This window comes from Rhipicephalus sanguineus, chromosome 7 (genome assembly GCF_013339695.2).
Source record: "Rhipicephalus sanguineus isolate Rsan-2018 chromosome 7, BIME_Rsan_1.4, whole genome shotgun sequence".
NCBI classification, from domain to species: Eukaryota; Metazoa; Arthropoda; class Arachnida; order Ixodida; family Ixodidae; genus Rhipicephalus; species Rhipicephalus sanguineus.
In genome coordinates this window covers 139,802,122-139,820,502 of record NC_051182.1, presented here as the reverse complement: position 1 = coordinate 139,820,502, position 18,381 = coordinate 139,802,122, and the positions used below count along the sequence as shown (strand labels likewise).

The window sequence follows — 18,381 nt, the reverse complement described above, 5'->3', positions numbered from 1 at the left end:
ACAGTTCGGCGAATGCGGTGCAAATGGGCAAACGGTGACATGTCATTATTTCTTTGCTTCTTTGTTTACTGGTCAATAGAACGACGTTCATTAGTGGAATGCAAACACTTACCCGCACCCATTGGCATCAGCGCCTGCGGAGACCCTGGATACTGTGAGGAAAGTCAACACTACATCGTAATTCAACATAGAATGAGGCTAGCATGTGTTGCTGCTCGAGGATCCCTTTCGTTTTGTGAACTTCTTGTCTAGCTTTGCCGAGGACGTTGGGAAAGTAGACGCAATATTTACTCTCAGATTTCGATATCTGCGATGATACTCAAAGGTCATGTTTCTTTTATTCATTTTCTTTGTAGTTCTCTTTTTTTTAACACGGTCCGAATGCGCACATTATTTCCTACTGCACACAATATCTTTCCACTCAGGCCTACCCACGAAAAAAAAAAAAAAAACAAGGAAAGCATAAACGAAATCTTTGCGTACACGTTTCTTGATACTTTTTTTTTAATATTTCAATTTACGTTTTTCTACTTTTACTTTCACCCAACTTTTTACGCCTTTAAGACAATGGTACCCGCCAGAAGTCTTGCAGCTCTGGAAATAAATCCGCATATCACTGTTTCTTGCACAATAATGTTACATGCAGAAGGAGCTATGCAGATAGGCATTCACAGCAGTATCAGTTCAGGAATTTTAGAGTGTGCTTAGACTTTCTACGCGATAGTTTCCAGTACAAAAACAATAATATATACTGTGTCCCTTGACACCATAAACACCGGTTATTGGCGCACCTTTGTGGGCATTGATTTGGCAAACGCCTAGTATGAGTAACTCACGTAGCAGCACCACTGCTTAGCAGAGGCTAAACAATATCTATAGTTGCTTATAGGGCTGGATAATGTTGGCTAAATATCAATAGACGTCATAATTCTGGCTAGTGTGGGTAAATGGCTCGTGATGGCAATACGCTTACCTAAACGTTGGTAAACGAAGGCTGGTAGTGATGAACGTTAGCTAGAGTTAGTTATTGTGTTACAACACCAACATTGCATTTGAAACACTCACAGGGGGCCTTATACATTCGCTTACGACGACTAAAAGGCGAGAGCGAGCATCTTCTCTTTCTTCTCAGTCGATGTATTGTTCTTCGAACCTCCCTCGGTCCCCGTCCCGAAAGCTTTATGCACCTTACGTGGTTGTGCACTGCCTCCCGGACAGGAGGCATCGTAAACCTTGCGTACCTCACCAGGTTTTGCATTGCCTCCTGTATCTGTGCACAGTTGACCATGATATGATTTAATTTGATGACAACATCATGAGGTGTCATGTAATGTGACGTCATATTGACGCCATATTGACGTAACGGTGACGTCACAAAATTTTGCGATCTATGACGTCGTGACGACGTCACATCGTTTGTGCTGACGCCGACAGTCACTTTTCACGTTTGACAAGGCACCTAAAACTTTCGCCTTCTTAAATAATAATGCAGTGATTGAAGTGTCGGGCATTTCTTTTCGCGAGTGTCTTACATAAGTACCGTCGGACACTTCCACTATCTCTCGCGTTTAGCTTAGAAAAACATGGGTATCACATTTTCTCTGTTTTTGCATCAAACAAGTTTTTCTAACAGAATAACATGGAAAGGTAACCCTAGAATCTCAACAGCAATATAGAAACATAGAAAAACAAGGGTATCACATTTTCTGTGTTTTTGCATCAAACATATTTTTTATAAGAGAATAACATGGAAGAGTAACCCTAGAATCTCAACAGTAATGGGGAGTCTGCAGATTACGGAGAAAACAGAACTTGTTTCGCGAACGCAACCTTAAGCGCACCGAGGCAATTAACGAGAAAAGTTGGACAGAATCAAGAGAGTTACCATGTTACGCTCCTTTTTACGCAAACAAGTCAAACTTTCTTTTCGCGTATCCTTTCGCGCTCATTAGCAACTTGTCTTGAAACGCTCGATGAGCTGTAATTTTTCATGCTTCTGAAGCGCTCATTAATTTCTGAGCTTTAGCGAGCAACCGGTCCAATTTGCAGCAGCGTATACTGAAAGAAGCCTCGAAGTTCGTTAGCTGAGAGCTTAGCAGTCAACAAGTAATTTTGTAATTGTTGCGCGAGAAACGTTCTTCAAAATGCCGATGTTTTCGTTGTTTCTAGCCCTCGGATGTGTTCGTAGAAAATGTAAATCAAGACATTGTCATTCAGGAGACCGATCTTTGACAAAGTTAGATTCGAAGAGCTCCACTGGGTTTCGTCACTAATAAGCAAAAGATGGGCAGTGGGGAAGTTTTTAGATGAATCAAGAAGAATAAGATGAATAATATACAAGTTTCTATCAGAAGCTGAGGTAAAAAAATTCAGAGCCCTTCTTCCACTACTGCGAATATGGAAGCTAGCGAAGCGAACTGCTGCGGCTGCATGCACGTTCTGCGGCAGCGGCTTCACTTCTTTTTCGCACCGATTCTCGCTTGTATGCGCGTTGGCGCTCCTTCAATTCCAGCTCTTATTTCTCCGAGCGAACGACAAGCGTCCGTCCCATAGCGAGTCCAAAGGGCACCTGCTGATAACAGCGATAGTGCGATCACTTCGTCACGACAACGAGGGGCACAACGATTGGTGGGGAAGTGCCGCCGCCGAATATCGCGATACTTGTGAAAGAGTCATCGGCCGTGGCGATGGGGCTCGGTGCACCTGTGGCGAGCGGGCGAGGGGTGACAAAAGTTTTTGTTCTATGAATAGTTTTGTCCGCGGACGCGATCCGCCAGAACCTAGCCGTACGCAGCCTCGCTGTAAAAACTGAACCTTCTGTGCACTTCATGGCTCGTGTTCTAAGAAGAGAACACTATATTGCACGAACTGCTCACGAAACGGTCCCAGCATTCCTATTTTCGACATCTAATTAGGGAATGCGGAAGGACAATAGCAGAAAGCGCTTTCCAATGATAAAAATAAAAGTGTTGTGTATGCGGCCACTGAAGACCAGGGATCTTTCACTGCTCCAATGTGAGTCACAGTTTTTACAAAACGAACTACTATACACAGTCAGGCATTCAATAATAGTCATAGTCAACGATCAATGCGATCGACTGAGAAGGAAAAAAAGAAGACGGCTTTCACCATCGAGTCGTCTTATCCGAATGCATAAACGACCGTGTGTATTTTTCTCATTGTACCTTGCATAAATTCAGGAGGCAGCGCTCCAGCGTTTCGCTGGATTTTGTAGATCAATATTCTTATTTTCTGTGAAAGGCGATGTGCTGGTGCCGAGGCCTGTTCTATCGGGTGATCCTCTCAATGTCAAGACGCATTGTATACCTAATCCTCGGGTGTGTTGAAATCACGTCTGATCCGGGACGCCTACACTGCATGTCGTACAGCGAGAGAGCGTCGTAACTTTTTCCCTTCTAGAATTTTTTTAGCTAAATAAGCTCTGAGCTCTTGCGTAGACGTTCCCATTCGTCTTCAAAAAGCACACGTTGCTAAATGCTTGAAGATATTTTCTTTACTTTTTAGCATTGTGTACGAGCAACATGAGATATACGGGTCAGACTAAGAAATCGATTTGGAAGGAGGCCATGGGAAAAAACGAATAGAAGAAAGTTGAATGAAGCACACACTCTTTGAGCTTCAACATTGCGATAAGCCTCTTTCGTAAGTTATAGTGGCCCAAGGAAACACCATTATTCTATGAAAAGAAGGTTTTCATCTCAGCAGAAATCACAGCTCCTTTTAGGAGTTCGGAAACACTGACCCTGTCGCAATATTGCTTGCAGCAAGGCAGTGTGTTGACCTGCACGTAAACTAGCACGGACTGCAAGAGGCGCGCATCATTTCAAGAGGTAAAAGTATTTGTGAAAGAAGTTGATATTGCGTATAGAGGCGCATATCTTTAAGAATTTTTTCATAGGAAGGCAGGAAGACCCACATGCTGCAAGCTTATCAGGAAAACATGGTAATTAGCTTGCACTTACCAGATAATCTTAGCAGTCAAGCATGAAAGTACGCCTGGCAACCAGGGTTAGCCTCTCATACGTAGCCGGCAGTAGAATTACGTGAACATATCATGAGTTCATATCGAAGGTGTGTCACCAAACTTTGTTCAGCACAGTGACACATAAAAAAAAATTAAGATCCCTTTTTCTATCAAGAAAATGGGGGCAAGCAAAGCATGTGTGCGTGCCTGACTTTCTTTCTTTCTTTCTTTCTTTCTTTCTTTTTTTCTTTCTTTCTTTCTTTCTTTCTTTCTTTCTTTCTTTCTTTCTTTCTTTCTTTCCTTCGTTGCTTCTTTCTTTCTTCCTTTCTTTCCTTCCTTCTTTCCTTGCTTCTTTCCCTCCTTGTTTCCCTCCTTCTTTCCTTCTTTCTTTCTACTTCCTTTCTTACTTCCTTTCTTCCTTTCTTCCTTTCTATCGGAACACGCAATGCTCCCTCCTAACTGTTTCCTTCCTCCATGCCGAAGAATCGGATCCTCACCCCCATGCTTAGCAGCGCAACACTTCTGTTGCTACAGGCAACAACGATGGTCACGCGTGAAACAAATAAAGGAAACAATGAAACGCGGCAAGGTGAAAGGACAGGTGACCGCGATAAAGGATCAGACTGCCCATATCAGAAACAGCTCATCACCGACAGACCCACGATTGCTGGAGCACCAAATATTGGAAAACGGCGGACACAAATACGCATGTCACCGGCGCCACATCGAAGACCTAATTTGTGTGCACCCACATTTGTGTACACTCGCTGGCGCCGGGTTTTTCCGAAACTATGCCACCACCCCTAAAATTTGTAACTCGTAGAAGCTTCGCTTAAAAATGGATGGTTCACGGCTTCGAAAAGAGTGGCCTTACGCCATAGATCTTCAGAAACGTCGTTTTCCATCGAGGAGAAGGGGGTGGGAGGAGGGGGGGTCAAGTAAAGAGTGCAGCGACTGGAGATTGAATTTTCTCTCATTTCCTCTTGCAGTTTAGCCGAGACTGAAGTGTCAGAGCTTGAGGCAAGACCAATAGAGATATGTCGTGATTTAAAGTGATGCTCTTGCGCAAAGGGATAGAAATGTAATAAACCGCTCCGATGTCCCGTAAGAGCTTATTAAACTCTACAAGGTCCTCTAAATGCGATTTGTGGACCCTTTCTAACAAAATGTAGTTTACGCGTTCAGTAAGGTAGGTATTACGAAACAGTTCACGTCCGTTAAGCCAAGGAAGAGCCGCACAACTGTAGCAGTTGGAGCTCTAAAATGATTATCGTAACGGAAAATTCACTATCACTGTAACTTAATGAGATTTAATATGTGAAGATATGACAAGCACAATTGTCCACTAGGCTTTAGATTTTATAACGGTCGTGTCATTCACAAAGCGCTTTACATTAACTGACTTCAGATACGAAGCGGACGAAGTCTGAATGAACAACACTTCTTGCGCAAAAGTTTCTCAGACAACGGATGAAACAGACACGGGCGGGCGCAAACTTCCAACTGATTTTATTATCAACAAGTGACATTATATATATATATATATATATATATATATATATATATATATATATATATATATATATATACATATATATATATATATATATATATATATATATATATATATATATATATATATATATATATATATATATATATATATATAATATCACTTGTTGATAATAAAATCAGTTGGAAGTTTGCGCCCGTCCGTGTCTGTTTCGTCCGTTGTCTGAGAAACTTTTGCGCAAGAAGTGTTGACCATGGAGTACCAACTAGCTCGAACCCACACCTTGTTAAGTCTGAATGAAGTCTGAAAGAAGTTTGGTGAAAGATGAACGAGTGTAAGAGATGTCCGCAAGATGTTGAATAACATGCGCAGTCATGCGCTCAAAGCTAACCTAATCGTATATTCACCAGATTTTGTTTAAAATATAGAAACTGGGTAATCAGTTCTGAACCTGAAAATTCACTTGGACTTCACAGAAACTATGCTCAAAGTGAGGGTGGTCTGAATTGCCTCATAGCAGGGATCACATAACCATGCAGTATATTTTATTACCGAGGTTTCTCGATTCAGGTTACCCACTGAATCCGTAGCACAGCGCTATTGTTTTATCCGAGTTCCGTATTATTTGGTCTGGGGATAATGAATTACGAGTTTTACAGAACAAAGCCACAAGCCTTTAATACAGCAATACAGTTGCTTCATTTCACTCTCCTCGCTGCTTTGTATTTTTTGTGTCTGAGCAGCAGGCTACTAGGTACCAATTATTGTGAGGTAACGTTTTTCTTTCTCTCTCTGATCGATTCTAACAAAGAGCATTCTTCCGAAAAATGTTTGTATACTGAAATGAAAAGGCAAAAAAAAAAGCGGAACCTACTCGTTCGGGAGGCAATCACATTTGCGTGCAGAGAGTGATCACTCGAATACATGATGCACCCAGTTCTTTAGCCCGCTTCGCGAAAAAAAAAATCCCTTTAGTCTTATCTGTTTCCACAAGAGATTCATTTGCGTGAGAATCGTACATAAATCACGAGTTTCAGTATGCAAACAATGAAATCTCTTCGAACTTGTCTCACTGGAAGTAGTTTGCCAAGAAAAGCAATTTCTCGAAGTGCCTGTTTGCAATATCTTGCCGTGCGCGTTCCGAATGCTTAAAGGAAGTAGAATCTTACCGGTTGTAGACAGGTTGAGAAGGAATGCGGTAAAGCTTTCTTTTTTTTCGGCAAGCTTAGGAGGGACTTATTCGCTTCTTTTCAACAAGTGCATAGGAGACGAGAATGGGAAAAAGAATTATTCATGTTGCCGCAAGGCTTTTTGTTTCAAGTATGGAGCAAGACGGCTGGAGGTCCCATTGCATTATTGGACTCCGGGACGACATCTTGTATGTGAAAAATTTTGGGTGCATAATGAAAATTCCAGTTGTGGTTCAGAATCAAAGACGAAGGATAAAGAACATGGCTTCGTCAGAGTGCTCAGCACTAATGTCGTCCATGATCTGAACCATACTTTCGCTGCGCTTCACTTTATCTATCCACAAAGTTTCCAAGTTCTCGACAGCCACCCTTAGATTCGAAATTGGCTTAGCTGTTAACTGATTCGTTTTATTCAATGCAGATTTTGATCAATGCGCTATTCTGGAACTAAAGAACGCCCGATTTTCTTGCCTTTGCTACGGGCCTAACTGTCTTGCATTCGTGATTATCCGAACCGTAATTAGGATTTCCAGCTGGATACCTCGGCACACGGAAATTCTTGAATTTTTCCAAGGGGAACTGTGTATAAATACGACTGCCTTGAACATTTCAATACAAACGTGCCCGCTTAGTCCTGTCGCTCAAAAAGTTAATTTTTTTGAATTTAGTTAATCGAGCGGTTGGCAGCCACATTTTTCATGTCGCTTTGTGCCTCCCTAGATACATAACATCTGCAAAGGCAGTCTTTACGAGCCACCCACTGCCGAATTTCAGAATAACCGTAAAGCTTAATTTTGATCACCCTTTATACCGCACTTGCACCATCTAACGCGCACATTTTTTTCGACAGATGTGACCCTCAAATTGATGTGCAAGCTACAATGTGACTCAAAAGCGAACTCGGTATCAAGTTGCCCTTTTTTTCAGTTTTGCTATTTAAAATTACCTGCGCGTTACAATCATGGCTGAGCTGTAATCGTGCAAATACGGTATGTATGTTGTTATGTGTAGGTCACAGCTCTTCATTACGGACGCCTACCAATCGAAGCTGCCCCGAGAAAAAAAGAATATCTCGTCTGTTACCGTCCCTTCCGAGAATACGTCGAGAAGTGGATCTGTGCAAACATTTTGTTGCTGAGTCAGCCAGAGCTCGGATGATTTACCGGAGGTCATTTCTCTACGCCACATCCCGAGTCGTCAGCTGGCATCATTTTGCAGCTGAGACCCTCCAAGCTTTCTGCTTAGCTGCGGACGTGTATCGCAACACACATTTTCATATCAACAGAAACTTTAGCCAAGGGAACGAATTCCAATGTAAATGATACAGAACTTGTACGGTGACCTATTGAAGTCGAGGGTCCGGCGAAATCTCGTCTGGTTGGGACGAAACATTGGTGGAAATATTGAAGGACGCCGACCACGGTGAAAAAATTCAGGAGTTCTTGCTCTATCGAGAAAATGGGTTCAAGCGAAGCTTGGCGAGTGCGTGCCTTTCTTTCTTTTCTTCTTTCTTTCTTCCTTTCTTTCTTTTTTTTCTCTCTCTCTTTCTTCCTATCGCATCGTGCGATGCTCCCTCCTGTTTTCTTCCTGCTGCCGGGAAATTGGATGTTCATGTTTCATCCATGTGCTTAGCGGCGCGACCCTTCAATAGCCAGAGAAAACAACGACGGTCATGCGTTCGCGTCAACGCAACGATGAACTGTACCAACGTGAAATGACAAATCACCTCGATGAAAGATAAGATTTCCATAACAGAAACGGCTGATCGCCCACAAGCCCACGATCTGAATGAGCAACAGTTCTCGGAAAACGGCCCATAGAGCTACGGATGTGAGCAGCGCACTTTCAAGGGCCGCAGGTCTCGCCGGTGCTGGGCTGTTGGCGTACGACGCCGCCACAGAAATCTGCGAGTTATAAAAACCTTTCCTTGAAAAAAAAAGAATGTCACTGAGTATTTTTCATCTTGGCCGTCCTTCTTCAATGTTTTCACCAATGATGATATTTCGTGAGAGGTAGCCCAGGACAGGCAAAGAGACCTACATATACGGATACGAAATATTGCAATATTGCATCGCGGCATTTTCGTTCTTCATGTCGGGTTACGGGTGGCCTCGTTTTCGGAAAAAGAGGGGTCAAAGTTGAAGCTTTGATGTCAAACTAGATGAGCAGCTCGCCCCCTTTTGTCCTTGAAGCTACACCGAGAAAACACTTCAATCTCCGAGGACCTGTCGCGGTCTTCTTCCGCCCCGCCTTCTATATCGAATACCTGGTGTCTTTGTTGACAGTTTCGAGAAGGCGGCAGCGTCGGGATGCTGAGAGCTCTTCGACGTCAGCCATGTTCCGGGGCACAGAAAGCGACGCCGGGATTTTGCTTACATTCTACTTGGGCTCACTGGCTTGAAGACAAAATGAGGTATGCGGTTGCAGCCGGCATTCGAGAACCAGGAAGAACTTCCGAGCCGCGTGGACCTTGTTTTCAGGAACAGACACGTGGCGTGCGGATTGTCTTCAAAGAGAATTTAGGAATGATTAAGACTGGTGAAGAACGCAAGACGATAAATGCTAGAGAGTTTCCGGTTCCTCAGCGTTGAAAAACTTTTTTTCTGAAACTATGACTGCGACGTCCCTAAGAGATCAAAGGTATAGTTTTCTTCCGTCCCTTAAAACAAAACGCTGTTGCTATGGAGCTTTGAAACACTGTGCCGGAACAATGCGTTGGTTCAAGTGTGATGACCGAAATAGTAGAGAGATAGCTAAAAGACAACGGAGGGAGAGTCTTGTTCATTTCGGTTAGAAAAAAAAAAGTGCGGAGCGCTCTATTACCCCGTTGATATCTTGTCAAGTATCGAGGGTTGCTGCTACAAGCTGCCGCTTATGTTTTTCTTCTTTATGTACTTGCATGACTTGACCACAGAACGAGCAATTCAGAAAGCAAGTAAGTTAAGCTAGTTGATGCGGATTCATGAGAATAGACGTGGTGCATGCAGGGGCACAAGGGAAAAGAACAGCGCAAACGCCGGCTAACAACTGAAAGAGTGTACTGCGGTGGAAACGACTCATCTGCGCATGCGCAGGTATGCACTGCTACCTGTCAGTGCCACCTGTGTGTTGATTGACAGGTGGCGTTGCATGCCTGCGCACGCGCAGATAACCTTTTGTGCCTACTTTCTTTAACGCCGCAGTACACTATTTAGGTTGTTAGTCGGCGTTTGTGTTGAGGTCTTTTCTTTTGTGTCCGTGTCCGCACGCGAACTTCTTTCATCACGAACTAGTTGTATAGAAGAGAAAACTTTCAGCGGCCAGTTTAGGGCTAATGCGATTGGTTTAGACGCAGCGCCATTTGCCTGGTTAGCGGTGAGCTCTCGCGTCTGCCCATTCGATGATGTCATATTCTGTTCTCTTGATCATTGTACCCACTCATTAAGTGTCATGAATAAGAGTCTCAAATCGTGCGCATTCCTGATACGTCCGAAATTGGCGATGGTGAGCAGCGGAGAGGACGGGGATAGTGGGCTGCAGCGTACTATTCATGAGGCCTCGTAGAGACACCAACAAAAGAATGAGCTAACCCTTATCACTAAGTCACGCGTGTACAATTAAAAAAAGTGATTTTTAGAGAAAAAAAGATAGATTCGTTTGAGTTATGCTGCTGGTGTAGAGTTTTAAGAATCCCTAGAACTGCCAAATGTAAAAATTTCTGGGTCATGAAACAAGTCGCTCAAGAGTGTTATTTTGAAGCGAGCGTAATGGAAGCAAAAGTGTTTTATGCCGATCACTTCATACGAGCCACAAATTCACTGGAGTGAAACTTAATGTGAGGCAAAATGGAATGTGAGAGCTAACGTAAGAGCTAACGATTGATAATGTAGAAATGACACGAAAACAAATGACAGGCAACGACGTCGTTAGCATTGTTGCATACCATGTGGCCGTGACATTCGTTCGGATTTGACATTGTTCATTAAGTTATAGACAAGTTGTCAACCATGTAACCCCACTGCATTGTATGACGTCTTTAAAAAGAGCTACAGACGACATACAGGCATTCGATAACATGTACATGGTCACAGCAGCCGTAAATACGAGAAAAATGCCCGTGACCACAAATCGGCCGTCGCAGTAGAGATTGGGGCTCAAGAATACGCAAGAAAAAAAAACGGTGACGTTTATTCTCACTCCAGCTAATCCCAGAGCCATGTTAACAAAAATGACGTCCTCAAAACGCGTTTATACAGAGTGAAATGCACGCGCAATGTATCTATTTATCGCCACCTTGTGGTAAATTATACGAATCATGACTCATCGTACAGTTTAGCCGATCACATCTCGTTAGTGCGATCTCTGCCCGTTAGATGACACTATTGGTGTTCGCCTCACCGAACTCTTTTCAATGCTCCTCATTGCGCAAAACACTCGCGCACTCAATGACTCAATTATCGAAAGCACTAACGATGAAGCTCTTTCATGTTGTTGCAGGAGTGACATTGCGAAGAAACAAACCAAAAGTACGTAATTAATGGAGCACTTGCTTAGCCGGTTTTTTTTTTTTTTTTACGTAACTAACGTGAAACCATTCACGCGAAGCCTCTTCTGGCGCTCATTATAAAGGGGCATTGGGGATATCAGGTCGAGCGGAAAGCTACACCGCCCGCCTTTCGTAACTGCTGGCAACTTCAATCGACTTGTCTTTACCCTTTTATATTCAGCATCTCAGGTCCCCCAAGGCAGCTCTCTGCTCATCTCGGGTGAATTTTGCGAGCTCGTTAAATACAACAGCCTCCGATAAGGTATACCTTTGCGCACAATATGTTTTTCAACTGAGCCAAGCAGACGTGACAGCAATGAACTTACACTACTTAAATTACATTTTGCACTAATGAGTGACGTAGGGAATTATTCATGCGAGTAATTTAAAGAAAATTACTCATAAGTTCCCCGTTAATTTTCAATAAAATATAGCACGTCCACTTCGCTTATGGCACAAACATTGACCAAGAAATAAAATAAATATACCAACGACAAGCTAACTTGAGTGCCAAAACTGAGGCATGGGAACGAGGCTTACCTGATGCTGACTTCGAATCCAAGCTCCTTCTACAATGCAGCAGAGATCTCGGTGGTTTGAATGTACAAGTGCTGTAAATAAAGTGCACACGTGTTAGCGCACGAATGATTACCATTTGCTAAAGCAATTTTCAAGTAATTTCATTCCTTTTCACAAGTAATATAATGTGATGTCATTACGTTTGGCCAAGCGTAAATTGCAATGCAATTTAGATACACTTTAAACGTTCCAGAAAATAAATTTATATGTAATTTAACTACTCTTAGGAGTAGTTTTGCCATCTCTGGAGGCAAGCAGTGGAGTCGTGATCGGGTCGTATTTCCATGTTTTCTCACAGTTGAGTGCTTCTTGTTAAGAATATTCGTCTCAAATGTAACAGTGGCTTCTTTTTCTCCCCGTTTTTTTTAAAAAAAGTGTTGATATCGTTTTCTAAAGAGTCTGCATTTGTTCCTAATTCCTGGTCGACCACTCGAAGCAGAGCAATCCTCCAGCAATTTGAGCCAGCCATAACATGAAACAAAACGGAGAGATGCACAGAAAACGACCGTCTTTGTTTGGCTGGTTCAAATCCTCAAAACTATATACCAACTAACCCAGACTGCAACGCTGCTACGTGAAACACAGCAACATTTAATGTGGCAACTCACCCCTATCTACAGACATGTGTCATGAATAACCAAAACAATAATCCGCATCATGTCAAGGCGCCAGAGTTCGTTGAACTTCCCCACCATAATGAATCGCTATCTACTCATTTATCGCACCCGCATAAAAAGGAAATGAGTGCATGGCTGCGATGACCCGAGAGGGCACAGCCGCAGTGACCTCAAACTCAGATCACTGCGAATCATGTTCTCGCGAAACGAGCTGTCCACACCTGCCTTTGCCTACGACGCCGTTTATCTGATACGGCGAGAGTATAAGCATTTGGCATGAGACGGTCAAGAAATGAGGTGATAGAGCGGTCGACGTATGAGCCAGCAAAAGCTCAGGTGTCGCGCCAGACTGTCATTAGCGTAATTACAATTCGAGTATCTTCTAGCTTTATTGCGAAAAATTTCCCCTCAATCTTCGAACACTAGCAAAAGAGCAAAATAACACTAGCAAAAACGATTAGGAAGAGATAAATCTCATAACTGAAGAGTGAGCAAGGTATGGGCTTTGCTATTGCATTGTTCCCTAAAGTATGGCTCGTTAAAAGGGATGATCAGAAAAGCGCATCGCTGCTCTAACAGGCTTTCAAATTTTGAAAACGTAAGTACGTGCTCTATGCAGAACGTTGAGTTTTTACGAAATCTTGTAGGCTCGAAGGATACTCTGTCTCGATGCAAGTTTTCTGTCGTTTGTTATACAAGATATGCAAGCGATTTCAAGTTGGAGTAGTAAATCCGCGAGGCCTAAAGTGCGGACGCGCGTTTCAAACAGCACCCAAAAAATGACGTCATAAAAGGTCACCACGTGGACAAATGCCTTAGCGGAGCACGTCACGTTCTCTAGAGGCACCATTTGCTGGCGCTATTTGCTAGGACGGCGAATGGGCATTGTCGACAGATCGAAAACACTTCATAACTCGTGCAGTCATACAAACGGCAGTGAATTCAGCACAAATTACCCTCCCTATACCCGCTATAATCTTTCTGTTCCCCTTTCCTAATCTCCCACCGTAGGGTAGGCAACCAGATTCTTTCGTTGGTTAACGTTCATACGTTCATCTTTGCCTTCCCTCATTCCTTTTGTAGCGTTAGCTACAGTTGCCTAGCCGGAGCCGATTTCGCGTGGAGCGTCATGAGCCGTGCTGCGCATGCGCGAGGATCAGTGATGTCACACAGCTGGGTCACCGGAGCTGGCATTTCACGCGCTCTCCGACACCGCCGCGCGCGGCTCGCCGCTGCTTGTCTGCGGGTTCAGGAGCAGTGGCGTCGTAGCCGCGGCAGACAAACTGGCGCCGGCGCGCGCGCAGACTCCGCCACCGCCGCGCGCGACTCGCCGCCGCCGGTGTGCGCTTTCCAGAGTGACGTCGTAGCCTTGGCAGACGTATTGGTGCCAGCGCGCGCGCAGCTGTTCGCCTTCGCTGTGCAGTCGTAGGGTGACACTGTGCTGGAGCCGCTTGATAGCGCCTCTGACTGGCGTTTGCAGGTGGGTAACGCCATGGAGAAGAAGAGCGCAAATGCTGCTCAAAGGCGCAGAAGAGCCGAGAGGCTTATCTCATCGGATCCCGAAGTAGTTGCCTGGCAATTAGCGGTTCAGCGTACGAAGAATGAACAGAAGAAGGCTAATAATCTTAGACAATCTAGAAAGCTAAGAATAATCAGCTGAACCTTTGCTAACGCTACGTATATCCTGGCATAGCTGAGCTAAGCCACTGCAAATGTTTTTCTCTTTCTTCCCACTTTCCTTCATTTCTTCTTCTTTCCCTCCTTTCTTGCCGCTTTCCTTCATTCCTTTTTCTTCTATTTCTTTCCTTCCGTCCTTTTTCTCTCCTTCCTTCATTCCTTTCTTCCTCACATATTTCACTTTTTCCTTCCCCCCGTCCTTTCTTCTTTCCATCTCTCCTTTCCCACTTTCCTTTTTCCGGTCTTTTTAGTTTCCTTCCTTTATTCTTTCTGCTGTCCTTGCTTCCTCCTTCCTTCCTTCGTTCCTTCCCTCCTTCCTTTCCACCTTCCTTAATTCCTTCTTCTTTAATTGTTTTGTTCCTTCCTTGCTTCCACCTTTCTTTATTCCGTCTTCCTTCTTTTGCGTTCGCCCCTTCTTCCCACATTCCCATATACCCTTTTCTTCTTTCCTTCCCTCCTTCCTTCCCACTTTCCTTCATCCCTTTTTTCTGTTTGTTCTTTGCTTCCTTCCTTCCGACCTTCTTTTCTTCTTTAATTTCTTACTTCCTTTCTTCTTCTTACCATGCTTCCCCTTCCTTCATTCCTGCTTTCTTTCTTCTTTCCTTCAAACTTCCTTCATTCCTTTTTCCTTTCTTCTTTCGTCCCTTCCCTCCTTGCTTCCACACGCCTTCATTCCTCCTTTCTTCATTCGTTCCTTCTTTCCCACATTCCATCCTCCCCTGTCCTTCTTTTCTTCTTCCCTTCTTCCTTCGTTCCTTTGATGCCAAAGTTGATTTTTTAGAACCTTACTGCCCCAACTCTGGAGCGTTATTCTACGAACGAGCACATTGAATCAGCCTTCATGTTCTGTCTGCTCGACTTTATTTTATCTGAGGCCCGAACAAGTCTACGGAAGGCATATAGTCCGCGGCGTACGTGAAGAGCTGTTGTGAAAAAATCTAGCCACGTGTTGTGAAAAAATCTAGCCACACCCAAAATTGGGCAGATTACACCCCCCCTCCCTGATTCTACAAGCAAGGACATTGGGCTCGGAAGACACGTGTCTATGCCAGAGACAATCGCCTGAGGATTTCAAGCACTGTAAAGGGCTCAAACATAAGAACGGAACAATCTCGCAATTTACCCGCTGCAGCCGGGGGCCTCAGACCGCTGTCGCGTAAATACGCGAGTTCATTGTTTGTTCAAATCCTTCGCGCTCTCGAGAGATTTGCAGCCCGTATTTGCAGTCTCTTTACGCCTTCTTATCCACGTAAGCTTCGAACTTTCTTCAGGAGCAGGAACTTACTTTTTTCCCGTCTTTTGTGAAACGTGCCGCCAATATATCGAAAAAAAAATTGCCGAAGGTTCCAGACAGTTTCCTATGGTGCCGACAAGTATAATACCACGTGGCGAACTAATTCTCATTCTCCTGCCTCTCTTATTTTTTTGTTTTATGCGAGTTCTCGACATCATTTTGTCTGTTCGTGTGGTGTATTGCTCAATTTAGGCTGTGTATTTTCTTCGAGAAGTGTACCCTACGTGCACCAAAAAAAAACACACATTTCGCGTGGCCTAATCTACGATGGACAAATATTATATCAGCCAGTTTGCGTGATGTTTCATCAGAAGCGTCAGAAATCGGTACTCCGACTAGCCCAGCAACCGCTTTAAGCGGGAATAGATTCAATGTCTCATTGTTCCTTGATAGTGAGTGTTCTATCGAGGTTGTATGAGAAGGTGTAAAGTTATCACATCATCACATGACATCGTCGCTTGGTCAAAGGTGGACCGATCACAGAGGCAGTGCAAGACCAGGTGTAGTGCAGAAAGCTTGCAATGCCTGCGATCCTGGAGGTCGTGCAAAACCACGTTAGGTGCAGAAAGCTTTCGGACGGTGCGGGGGGAGGGGATCAATACATCGACTGAAAAGAAAAAAGACCATCACTTTGATCTTCGAGTCGTCTTCAGCGAATGCAGAAGCAACCCTGTGAGTTCTTTGTCTTTTTCTTTCTATATTCATAGCTCTACATCGTTTGCGAAACCTCGTGCTTAAAAGCCTCTTCTGAGTGCATGGAACCCGTACTTGCGCGCTTTCGGTAACGCAGTGCCGTTTCCGGAAACCTCGCGGGATCCCCAATTTCGTTCCATCGCTCACTTATTGTAATTAGTTAAGCAGGTTGATAATCATGATCTCATATGACTACGAACGGTCACTGCAGTGCCCATTTGTATTACAAGTGTGCTGCCATCAAGTTGTCCAACCGTTGCCCAATCTCTAGTTACTAAAGGTCATCGCTTAGATGCTGTCTCATATAGCTCCTAATTATGACCGCCAGACGTCGGGCGCTTTACGAGTACAAGCAAAACAGCTGTGCCTTAAAGGTATACAGTAAAATTGTCATTACGCAGTTAGTGAACCCCAAAGTTCGTTGTACTCTTCAAAGGGTTGTTTTACAGCCTGTAGCATATAGCTTTACATACGCTTAAATATGTTGCCCCCAAGGAATCATAACTAGCGACTGCGCACAATCAAAACTCTCATGGGGCTAACGCGAACCATTGGGAAACACTAATGGCTTTCGTGACTTACAATCTGTCTGGTGGTTAGAGCGTTACAGATTTTATGATGGGTGGAGGAGAATGATGAGGAGGGGGGTAGTGTTAGCTGTCAGCCTTACAAGACGTGCCCAAAGTTGCAGCGCCACGTCAACTACTCTTTTAAATTAGAATTTCCATACGTTTTTCGCTCCTCAGAAGCGTGCAACGATGGTGGATGAACAACGCGAAACGCCCTGCGATGCTTAAGGTATACTGGTGGTCTGTTTTGGCTAGTCGTGATAGTTTACGGCAGGGCACATCAGAAACAAAGACGTCACAGAACAAGAAGGGAAATCTGGGCTAGTTGGTTATAGTTAATTTTCGATCAGCTTGCAGCGCAAAAAAGACGAGGACGCAGACCAAGGATGTGACGACACGAGCGCTGCACAGCGTCACAGCGACACGTCACAGAACAAAAAAAACCAGCCAGCGCCTAACCATGACAACCATCCGAAAACGAAGTTGTCGTGATGATGATTTTTTTTGCTTATGTTCTTTTTCATCCTTTTATCTGATGAACGTTCTCATAAGCTCTGTGAGGGTTAATGGTGCCTTCCAACACTTTCCGAACATGGTTAGAAAAGCTGCTGATTGGTGGTCGCGCCTCCTGAGAACATGTGGGCCAGGTATTGTAGCACTGCACGTGCAAGTGCATATGCTTCTCCCAAATCAGCAATGATAAACAAAAATTTTAGGGTGACTTCAACGTCACGTGATTTCGCAGTCACCTTGAAATTGTTAACGCGAAAGCCTCAGATGCCTCATCAAACGCGAGAATTCACCATCGGCGTCCCGTGGCGTCGGCGTTAACAAGGGCGATGCTAAAAATCACCATCTCGTAATGGTAACACCATAAGACGTCATCATGGTACCACAATATCGCCAACATTTGTGACGTCATTTTGACGTCACAAGATGAGGTCATCACATGACACGGTCGTTTCGTCAAAGGTAGGCCGATGACGGAGTCAGTGCGATACCACGTGAGAGGCGGAAATCTTGCAATGCCTCCGATCTTGGAGGCAGTGCAAAACCACAGTTGGTGCAGAAAGCTTCCGCAAAGGGCATGGGAGGATCGATGCATCGACTGAGAGCAAAAAGAAAAAAAAAAACAGTGGCTTGCACCTTCGAGTCGTTTTAGGCGAATGCTTAACGGACCCTGTGAGATTGAGTTTATCGTTGCTGATTTAGGAAGAGCGCGTGCACTGCGATGTTGTAACGGGAAGATGCTAATTCTTCTTACTAAACTGGACTTAGAAAAAATAGTGAATGATTTATTGTGGCAGTCCAACATATTGACAACAACGAATCGCACCGGTTAACTTTTTTTACAACATGACTTTACAACATGACAAGGTTTTGTGCGTTCAACATCATATAACGGACATGCCATGCGTTTCCGTGTATTTGAGTCTTATTTGCCACCCTGGTTACTGTTGAGAAGATAGGTGTCCAGGCTGTTGTTACATGCTATGTTTGCGTGATTGGCTTCTTGCCATTGGTGACGAGTGACACTATAAAAAACACCTTTATCAAATAAGCCTCATTTGGTAGTTCAGCCCTGGTCGCGTGTTGCGTCGTTCCTTATATCTTCATCATTCCCCCTGATCAACCCTGATCAACTTTGCGAGATGTCATACAAACTTGCCCCGACCAAACTACTAAACCACGGTGTAAGAAAAATAATTTAGGTGTGGACACTCTCCGCCCGCCGCGAA

At 44.1% G+C, this 18,381-nt stretch overlaps 1 long non-coding RNA gene across 1 annotated transcript in view; it reads right to left on the bottom strand.

Annotated features, from left to right (window-relative positions):
- LOC119400916 (uncharacterized) overlaps positions 1-18,381 on the bottom strand; it is a 51,827-nt gene that overhangs the window by 18,620 nt on the left and 14,826 nt on the right. Inside the window, exon 2 of the long non-coding RNA XR_005185307.1 lies at positions 11,754-11,824. This is a non-coding gene — a long non-coding RNA (uncharacterized LOC119400916). The remainder of the gene's footprint in view (positions 1-11,753; positions 11,825-18,381) is intronic.